This window comes from Lutra lutra, chromosome 2 (genome assembly GCF_902655055.1).
Source record: "Lutra lutra chromosome 2, mLutLut1.2, whole genome shotgun sequence".
NCBI classification, from domain to species: Eukaryota; Metazoa; Chordata; class Mammalia; order Carnivora; family Mustelidae; genus Lutra; species Lutra lutra.
This window is the reverse complement of record NC_062279.1, coordinates 155,192,750-155,204,149: the sequence shown is the minus strand read 5'-3', so window position 1 is coordinate 155,204,149 and position 11,400 is coordinate 155,192,750. Positions and strand designations below refer to the sequence as shown.

At 40.2% G+C, this 11,400-nt stretch overlaps 1 pseudogene; it reads left to right on the top strand.

The window, feature by feature from the left end:
- The first annotated feature begins 7,825 nt into the window (after window positions 1–7,825).
- LOC125094156 (40S ribosomal protein SA-like) lies at window positions 7,826–8,725 on the top strand (annotated as a pseudogene).
- The last annotated feature ends 2,675 nt before the right edge of the window (window positions 8,726–11,400 follow it).

The following is an 11,400-nucleotide window of genomic DNA, read 5'->3' as shown; positions in this document are numbered from 1 at the left end:
CCACAGAATTTACTGTTTCAACTCTGTTTTGATTTCTAATGTTTCCTCTCCAGTAAACACATGAGATTTCAGAAAACCATGGGTTTGAATGAAGGACATTGGGGTAATTTAAAGGATGCTTAAGGAGCACATTGCCAAGCTTTCTGCCAACTCTGAGGAACATTTGTAACTATGCTTCCAGTGGGATGCTTACCTATCTCTGAGGAAGATATTTTCTCTGTAAAAATCTCTGATCACTCTGATAGCATTTAAAGTAAAACTAACTGCACATACTCAGAAATCACTCCATTCTTATGGAGTAATATATAATTTTTCCTGCCACCAGTATCAGCTCTTCAACCTCCCAGCCTAGACAAATTCCTAGTACAGTAAAATGAGAAGCATTTCAATTTTTTATTATATTTTGCCTTTGTATTATCTACATACAAATCTTATATATCATTCTACATCTTCTATTGCTCCCCCCTAGACTAGTTTTAAGTGCTATTAAGTTATATTTAGCAAAGACAAACATACCTATTTAGTTACACATAACACACATAACATCTAAGAAAGTGCTTTCAGGCATTATTTTTCATTTTCCCATCAATTCGGTACTTATCCCAGACAGATAACGTCAATGCCTACTGAATCTTTTCTTCTAGATCTGTGCTCTTGGTTTCTGCTCTGGGAGAATCAAAATCTATTGAACTATTCACATAATCATACCAGGAAACTACTCTAAGAAAATTCTATGAACAAATGATGGACAGCACAGGTTCTATGAAGAGTCATCATACACCACAACCTGTAAGGATAAAAAGTCATTTTGTGCTTATCTATCACACTATTCCAAATACCAAGTCTCTTATGGTAATACTTAAACTATTCAAAAATAATTTTAGTTCAAGGACAGTTCTTCAAAATCCAAAAATTTACTTTTGCCTTATTTCTAAATTAATTGACAGCTAATTAATTTTATCTCTAATAATACTATTACTAGTAGTAGTAGTAGTCCTTTTCAGTAGATGTTATTGAAACAAACTCACTTCAAGTTATCATAAGCAAATCAAAAGAGAATTTACTGGCTTCTATGGCTAAAAGGAATATTTTTTAGTAACTCACAGGGTTAAGGAAAAACCTATAAAAACGAAGGAGGACCAAGATGGCAGAGAAGGAAAAGACCTAAATATCATCAGGTCCCAGGAATTCAGCTAGGTAATTATCAAACCATTCCAAACAGCTACAAACTCAACAGGAGAGAGAAGAGAAGAAGAGCAACAATTCTAGGAACATAAAATCGACCACTTTCTGGAAGCTAGGATGTGAGAAATGAATCTGAGGCAAAATTCAGGAAGACAGACTGTGGCGGAAGGGGCTAGCTCCTGGCAAGTAAGAGAACAGCAGAGCACAAAATCAGAACTTTTAGAAGTCTGTTCCACTGAGGGACGTTGCTTCAGAGGCTAAGTGGGGATGGAGCCCTTGCAGGGACAATGTGGTCTCAGGAATTATAGGGTCACAAAAAGACCAGGGGTGTCTGAGTGTGGCAGAGCACCCAGGTACTGGAGCAGGGAAGCCAGCTGCAGAGATGGAACTGACGAGTGGGCTCTCAGCTCGGGATTACCTTAAACTGTGATCCAGCAGTCAGGCCACTGCACTTCAGGCAGGGACACAACAAGCAGCAGATCCAGGAGACTTACCTTCCTCCTCCGGGAGGACTGGTGCAGGAGTGCGCTACAAAAATCAGCTGGGTTTGGAGACCCAAAATGGGGCCATGTGCCGGAGATAGAAACACTCAGTCACAGGCCAGATGAGCTCAGAGTGCAGCTGGAGACCAGGGAGATGGGAGGGATTGACTACTTTTTTCTGAGGCCACATTGAGGGGTGGGGCCCTAAGCTCTTGTCTCCTATGGAGCTGGAGATTGGGAGGCCACCCTTTTCATTCCCATCCTCCAAAGCTGTACAGAAAGCATCCAGAAAATAAAAGCTCCTAAGACCAAAACTGAGCAGATTACTTAGCCTGGCCCCTGGCAAGAGTGGTGCAATTCTGCCTCAGGCAAAGACATTTGAGAAACAATGCAACAAGCCCCTCCCCCAGAATATCAGCAAGAACACGCAGCCAAGACAAAGTTCACTGATCAGTGAGAACTGCAGAACTCTAGAGCTAGGGGAAAGCAATACAGAATTCATAGCTTTTTTTCCCATGATTCTTTAGTTTTCAAAGTTAAATTTTTTAATTTTATTTTTTTCTTATTCTATTTTTTTAATTTTTCCACCTTCCTATTTTAAGGTTTTTTAACTATTTTATCTTATCAATACCTTTCTAAAAATCTTTTTTAATATTCATTGTGATAGTCATATTTTATCCCTTCACTGTATTTAACCTTATTTCTTGTATACATATAGGTATTTTCTTTCTTTAAAACTTTGGGATACAACTTCCTCTAATAGATCAAAATATACCTTAATCTAGTGCACGGCTTTGTTGTAGTCTCCAGCCTGCTCACATTCTTTCCTCCTTTTTTTTTCTTTTCTTTTTTCAACCCACTTCTTATCAATTCCTTTTTTTAGAATCTTTTTAAATATTCATCTTTATAGTCATATTTCATCCCTTCATCATGTTTACCCTTATTTTTGTATATATAAAAGTTTTTCTATCTTTAAAATTTTGACAGGTTTAGTTTCTTTTAACAGACCAAAATACATCCAAAATCAAGTGTGTGCCTCTGTTCTAGTTCCCAGTCATTTATATAGATAGATAAATAGACAGACAGATACACACACACATATATATATTTGATTTTATATGTTAAACTGGTGGAGCAGAAATGGGGAAGAAAAGGGAAAAATATATATTATATTATGTATTATAATATTTACATATAAATATTATATTATTATGTATTATAATATTTATATATTATGTGATATATAATTATGTAGCATATTATTATATTATATTACATATTATATAATATATAATATTATTTTTATTTTTTTTCCTTTTCTTCCCCATTTCTTCTCCCTAGAGTTTTGGGTCTCTTCTGATTTGGTTAGTGTGTATTTTTCGGGGATCCTGGCCACCCCTTTAGTACTTTGGTCTCTCATTCACCTATTCTTATCTGGATAAAATGACATGATGGAAAAACACACCACCAAAAAAAGAACAATAGGCAGTACCAACAGTTAGGGACCTAATCAATGTGGACATTAGTAATATGTCAGAACTAGAGTTCAGAATGATGATTATCAAGTTGCTAGCTGGGCTCCAAAAAAGCATGGAAGATATTAGAGAATCCCTTTCTGGAGAAATAAAAGAACTAAAATCTAACCAAGTTGAAATCAAAAAAGCAACTAATGAGGGGCAATCAAAAATGGAGGCACTTACACCTAGGATAAATGAGGCAGAAGACGGAGTTAGTGATATAAAAGACCAAATGATGGAGAATAAAGAAGCTGAGCAAAAGAGGGACAAACAACTACTGGACTGTGAGGGCAGAATTCGAGAGATAAGTAACATTGTAAGATGAAACAATATTAGAATAATTGGAGTCCCAGAAGAAGAAGAAAGAGAGAGAGAGAGGCAGGAGGTATATTGGAGCAAATTATAGCAGAGAATTTCCCTAATATGGCAAAGGGAACAAGCATCAAACTCCTACAGGCACAGAGAACCCCCTTCAAAATCAATAAAAATAGGTCCATACCCCATCATCTAATAGTAAAACTTACAAGTCAACTAATGGAAGTGGAGCTCTACAGATGAAGTAAGAGTGTAGGGTTGGGAACTCAGATTGGAGTCCCACAAACTGGGAGCTCTTCCACTTCACTTTCTGATCCTGTCACCACCCCTACTCCCACCTCACCCTGCACTGGCTTCTAAGGCATTTTCACCGAGCACACTGAGACACTTTCTTGTCATAACATAATTAAAGTGAGAGGTATAAGGTAGTCCCTGGTACTCTGGGAAATCAATCCTTCAAAGAGATGAAGAGAAATACATTTACAATACACTATAAAACATAATATAAATGTAATACATAATGGGGGCTTGCATGGCTCAGTCATTAAATGTCTGCCTTCAACTCATGTCATGATCCCAGGATCCTGGGATCAAACACCGCATCAGACTTCCTGCTCAGCAGAGAGCCTGCTTCTCCCTCTCCCTCTGCCTGCTGCTCTGCCTATTTGTGCTCTCTCTCCATCTCTCAAATAAAGTCTTTTTAAAAAATTATAGAAGATGTGATTGTACTATATATTTTAATATTCATATATGTAATCTCAAAGAATGTCTACAATGTAAAATAACATACCTGCTTGGCCATATAGATAGCAGTCTAGGAAAAGAGCCTCCAAAATTTTGGTAACCAAGTAACTCAGATGAAAGGGGGTATATCAGTCAGGCTTCATTCGGGAAAAGAGAAGCCACCCTATTACTCAATTATGAAGCAGTTAATATAGGAATTAGGATCTTCTACAGTCATTGGAAGAGCTAAGGGAACAGAGATAAGGGGAAGGTGCCTGTGAAATCAAAGCCAGCTTGGTCAGCATCTTGCGCTCAGCTTGAAACATCAAAGAGTTTAGGGCACAAAACTCCAAAGGAAGCAACTTTGAGTTTTCAATGGCCTCCAGAGAACACTGGCTTCTCCCACTCTTCTCCCTTGCAAATCTTATGTAAATAATTCTTATTAGCAAATTCAAGACTGGAACAATATGGAGATGGGGACAGGGATAACTATACTTCCTGATTTCTCTTCTGTAATGTGGAGAAAACCTTAGAGAGGGGCCATAGGGATGCAAAGTTGACAACAAAGAATTCAAATAGGGGCACTTTAGGAACAAGTAAATTTGGGCAAAGAAAATAATATATTCCTCATCTAGATGGTTATTGACTGAGGTGTGTCTCTTCAAACACATCTGGGGCTTCTGCCCTCAGTCTGTGCAGTACCTCCTGGTTTGTCTCTTGTTGAGATGGAGAACTGATGGTTAAGGAGGGAATTTGACCAAGAATTGTCACATTCAGGACAAGCAGATGTGTATTGAGGCAGAGAATGTAAATAATACATAAACAAAATGGACATTTAAATACCAGAAGACAGATAGATATTAGTAGGACTTGGTAGGATGGAACTTTGGCAAGTATGTACTAATGGAAGCACAAAGTCTTCCCAAAAGAAAAAAAGAAAAAACAGATGTATTATAATGACAGTTGGAGTCACATACCATAGCAGAAGCTTCTATTTACCTACTCTCACAAGTCTCTTCTCTAAAAGAACAAAATAAAACAAAAACCCCACACACAATTTTTTTTAGCCAGGCACACAGCCTCTCAGAATAAAAGTCTACATTGCCCATGCCTTGGTAGCCCTGTGACTAAATGTCTGCCAATGATTATAAGCAGACGCATTACACAGAACTCTGAGAAATAATGCAGTCTTTCCCACTTCTTTCTTCCTACTGCCTGAAATGGGGATGTGATGGTAGGAGGTCCAACAGCCATTGTATACCATGTAATCTTGGGAATGGAAGCTACCTTGGGCTCTCTGCTCAGCGAGGAGCCTGCTTCCCTTTCTCTCTCTCTGCCTGCCTCTCTGCCTACTTGTGATCTCTGTCTGTAAAATAAATAAATTAAATCTGTAATATAAAAAAAAAAAAAGGAAAGGCATTGGGAGGACCAAGTCATGATCAGAAAACAAACAATGCTAACTGACCTAACACAGAAAATTGGAGATCAATTATTAAATATCAAATATCTCTATTAAGTATCAATTATTAAATATAATACTCTCATTCTCAAAAAACTGGTTTTTCTAGGTCACAAAAGTAATCATGTCACCTCCCTGCTCATCTCCATTGTCTGAGGATAAAATTCAAACTTTGTAACCATGGTCTGCAAGGCCAGAAACCTCTCTCTAGTCCTGTCTCTGTCTTCTTTCTCTATCCTCCCTGCACTGCACCACTCTACATCTGTAGATGTAGAGGCTCACCCTGATCAATCTGGAATGTGCTGCCTATCTCCTTCTCTCCACGTTGCCTTTCTAGTATAAATCCCTCGATCATTGGGGCACCTGGGTGGCTCAGTGGGTTAAGCCGCTGCCTTCAGCTCAGGTCATGATCTCAGGGTCCTGGGATCGAGCCCCGCATCGGGCTCTCTGCTCAGCAGGGAGCCTGCTTCCTCCTCTCTCTCTGCCTGCCTCTCTGCCTGCTTGTGATCTCTGTCTGTCAAATAAATAAATAAATAAAATCTTTAAAAAAAAAAAATCCCTCGATCATTACTTTCCCAAAGGAATCCCAGATCACAGACTTTGGTGTGAAATCTTCTCTGAATACTGTGAATGTTCAAAGAATGGGAATGTTGCTTTCAGGTTCAAGAATTAGAAAAATAGTAGTTGTAGAGGTGACATTTTAATTGGGGACTAAGTGATGAGCAAACTTTTGCAAGGCTAAGGTACAGGAAGGAAAAAGTATATAACAGAAACATGAGCAAAGATCCAGAGATAAGAAACATGCTGTTAGTTTAGGGAACAGCAAGTGATATAGCTTGGTCATAACACTGGCTACACACATAAGGCAACCTTGCTAGGGAGAGCTCAAAATCACTATCAAATTATGTGCAGTTAGAACATTTAATAAGAATCTTCTACATGTAGAGCCTTATGCTAGCTCACTAATTGTAAAGTCAGATTCCTTAAGGAATTCAAGTCTACTAGGAGAAACAGACATGCAATAGGTCATCTCAATATGTTTTGGATAAATATTATGATACAGATATACATGGTGTGCGCTAGGAGCTCATGACAGGGATTATGCTCTTATTTATTAAATGTCTAATACACTATGCACTTTATACACATTATTTTACTTAAGATTCATAGCAGTCCTTGACGGTGGGTATTTTTATCTCCAAATTAAATGATGAGAACACTGTGATTCAGAGAATTTAGGCAACACTGTCCAAGGTCACACATAAATTAGTAGCATTCTTTCCACTACATCATGCTAAAAGGAGTTTACTTAACTTGGTGGACAATGAGGTGTCATTGAAGGGTTCTGAGCAGAGAAATGAAATATTCAGAACAATGCCTTTAGAGGATTAATATGGTAGTGATTTAAAAAGAGAAAGGACAACAGAGAGACCAATTAGAAAGCTATGGAAAGTCCAGGATTGAAATGATGATCTTCAGAACTGGCTGCTTAAAAACAAACAAACAAAAGGCTATAATTATGCTTATGTGCAGCAGTCATGAGCGCTGTTCACCATGTATGTTCACCAAATATTCTGTTTCTCTCCCTTCTGGGCATTTGATAAGCTTTCTCTTCCTTGTCCCCTTTGAGTTAAGTGCAGTCACATGACATGCTTTGGCCAATGAAATATGAGTAGAAATTACAGGTTTCACCACACTATCTGTTCTCCCTTACATAACACCAATGACAAATGATCCAGAGAGCACTGGCCAATTAGCCTGGAACCTGGAGTAAGAATGATGTGGAACAGAGCCCCCTCTGGTTTACCAGGGACAAGAAGCATTAGTGAGAAATAAAATTGGTTTATTTTAAGCCCCTGGACTTGGACTTGTTTGTTACTGCAGCATAACTCAGCTGACTCTAATTGATACCACATCTCTTCCTGAGACTTACTCGTTTCCAGCCCTGCTTCTCAAACTTTAATATACATATAATATCTGGAGATACTGTTAAAATGTAGATTCTCATCCAGTAGATCTGGCCCAAGATACCACATTTCTAAAACAATCTCCCAATCCCAGGTGATGTGGATGCTGCTGGTTCACACTTCTGGGACTGCAAGAATTGAAAACTTCAATGCACGAGAACATAGCAAATAGCTACTATGGCCTTCCCGCACTACCCAGGAAGAAGTCCATATGGTGTTGTTTTGTATTCCCATTGTGACTCAAAGGAAACTTTCACAATAGTCAGAGCCCTTGATGGCCTGCAAATGAAGGAAGAGTATGGTCCTCAAATTCCTTGCAGCAGTAACCCACTTAGGTGGCACCAACCTTGACTTCCAAATGGAACAGTACATCTGCAAAAGGAAAAGGGATGGTATCTACATCATAAATCTAAAAAGAACCTTGGAGAAGCTTCTTCTGGCAGCTCATGCCTTTGTTGCCATTGCAAACCCAGCTGATGTCAATGTCATACCATCTGGGAATACTGGCCAACGAGCTGTACTGAAGTTTGCTGCTGCTACTGGAGCCATTCCTATTGCTGGCCTCTTCACTCTTAGAAACTTCACTAACCAGATCCAGGCTGCCTTCTGAGAGCCGAGACTTCTGGTGGTTACTGATACGAGGGCTGACCACCAGCTTCTCATGGAGACAGGTTAACCTGCCTACCACTGCTCTGTGTTAACGAGGACACTCCTCTGAGCTCTGTGGACATCATCATCTCTTGCAACAACAAAGGAGCTCACTCAGTGGGTCTGATATGGTGGATGTTGGCCTAGGAAGTTCTGCGCATGTGTGGCACCATTTCCCAGGGAGACCCATGGGAGGTCAAGCCTGATTTCTATTTCCACAGAGATCCTGAGGAGATAAAAAAGGAAGAGCAAGCTGCTGGTGACTAGGCCCTGACCAAGGAGGAATTTCAGGGTGAGTGGACTGCTCCAGCTCCAGCTCCAGCTCCTGAGTTCACTGCTACTCTACCTGAAGTCACAGACTGGACTGAAGGCATGCTGGTACCCTCCCTGCTGAAGACTGGAGTATGCCGTCACTGCTCAGGCCACTGAACGGGTAGGAACAACTACTGAGTGGTCTTAAGCTGCTCTTCCACAAAAACAAACAAAATGGAAAAGCGTTCTTAAAAAAAAAAAAAGGCTACAAAGCTACATTTAAATTAACTATAATTAAATATTCAGTCTCACAGTCATACTGGCTACCTTTCAAGTGCTGAAAAGCTCCATGAGGCCAGTGGGCTACTGTATTTAATGGCAGAGAGTTGTTTAAACATTTACATCATCACAAAAAGTTTTATCAGATGGTGCTATTGTACAGCAGTATCTAGAAACTTAGTGACATTAGCCCTGGCATCATGGGGATGGACATGGTCAAGATAAAGGCGAGCGGAGCTGCTGGTATCAAACAGCAATGCGATGGAAAGCAGGGTGGTTTGAAGGACATGAAGCTGAGACAGAAACAAAATGCGACATTCAATCTGAGTACAGGATAAATTCCTGCCCTGCCTAATCATTTTATTTCCCCTGTGGATCATTTTAAGAGATTCCATTTCAGGGAAGGCAGTTCAGGGAGCCTCTTCTCTACTTGCCCTGATCTTGTCTGTCCAATTTGGCTAATCTATTTACTTCCCCCAGAAAACACACGACACGAAGTATAACACTTGTTTTTTATCTCCTTTCCCCAAGAAATCAATAGCACTCAGAGAGAGCATGCCTGTAAGCACTGCCAAAAGAGCTATAGAATTATACAGTACATCAGGCATGTGGCTATGACTGGATGCTAGCTGCTGCCTGCTACCAGTGCGGCTCTACACACTGGGGCCCACTCACCTCTCTCCCCACCTTTCTCTTCCCCAGCAATTCAGACAACAGGAAGAATCTCCTGGTTCACCTCATTCCCTCTTCCTTACCCCTGTTCCCTTTGAAAATAAGAGACCTGTTTTAGACTCAGACTTGGTCAGGGGTTAAAAATCTGAGATCCATGGGCATGGTGGAATTGTGTGAAAAAGCTTGGTGTATGTTACATGGTCCCCAATGCCCCCCACCCCAAGCTAACAGTGAAGTGGGGATGGACTGTAGCTGGCTCCATCCAGATTCTGGTGGCCCAGTGCATCTGAGGAAGAGCAAATAACTCTAAAAGGAACAAAATGATTGGCATAGACACAGAGAAGAAAAGACAGGACTAAAAGACTGCCTGTGAGGGACAGGTTAGGAGTGACCCGCTGGAAAAGTCACTGAAAAGCAGAAGGAATAGAGGAAAATGTCATCTAGATACCAATTCAGACCATATGCCCCACTAAACAGTAACTCCCTTTTCACCCTTCCCCATATTACCAAGGCCTTAGTCACATTCCCAGGGAATAATCCCAGACTGGTAAAATTCACCCCCCTCCCTAGCAGCAATTAGGACACAATAACCATTAAGCTGAAGTTGAAATCTATTGCAGCCAAGTTGGTAGATGGTGCAAGTTCATAGAGTCTATAGGTTTTAGCAGATTCTTAAAGAATCTCTTGGACTAAAGGTCCACACTGCTGTCTGAAGATCTCTGACAAAAGATACAATGCATCTGTAAATACTGGCAGAACTGGCCATGTCCTTTCAAGGGCCTCCCTCTTCCACCTTCCTGCCTCCCATTATTAATAATGTCACATTCAGGGGCACCTAGCTGGCTCAGTCAGTGGAGTAGGTGACTCTTCATCCCGGGGCCATGGTTTGAGCCCCATGTTGAGTGTAGAGATTATTTAAAAATAAAATCTTTTTAAAAAATAATAATAATGCCACATTGAGGACTTATAGAAACATAGTTACTTTAGTCCTTCTCTGACAATTTCACCTCAAAGATTTCTAACTGCAGGAGAGAATGAGTTTATCCCTGACCCCCTCTCCTCACTCCAGAGACCTGAGACAGACCCCCCAAATGATCACCATAGCAGGTCAACTTCTTTGAAGTCTGTGCCCCATCTTTAAAAATTCTGAGTTTTTACTCTGTAATCTAGCCTTGCTTGTTTAAATACAAAAAATCGTGATTTCTACTACAAATCTTCAAGTACGACTAATACCCAGAAAGTTATGCCAAGCTAATCTGTGGATGCAGGTACTTGCCATCACATAACCATGGGCTCTCCAGACTTGTAACTCTGTGTGAGAAGCACGACAGACTTTGTTGATTCCCTGGCTATTTTCATGAATCTACCAAGTGCCTTGCCCTTTCCAGATGCTCAAAACACATGGAAATTAAAAAACCCTGCCTTCTAGGAACTCACAGTCTAGAAGATAAAGTAAACAATCATAATTTTGTGCATGGATATACTACTGCAAAGGAAAGAACAGGGCGCAGGCAACCAGAGGGAGACAACAAGACCTACTAAGGGTCATTGAGATAATGCAGACAAGTGTCTTTGCTTAATAATTTCTCCCACTGGTGTGAATACCTTTAGAGAAGGAAAAAGAGAACTCCTTGATTTTCCTTGAGTGACCAAGACCCTAGAAGGCCTCACTAGATATGTAGGCAGCAGATCTGCAGAGAGTTCTAGCTTCTCAGCTGAATCTTAATGTAGCTCCCGCTTGCTCAGTTCTGTTCTCTAGGTTACAATTATCACAGATAGCATACAATTATCACACCCATCCCCATAACATGAAGGTAGGTAGAAAAGGGTACCAAACAGAGCCATCTCTTGTGGCACATCTTTCCTCAGAGGGTGAACAGAAGTTCAGTCTACTGGAAACA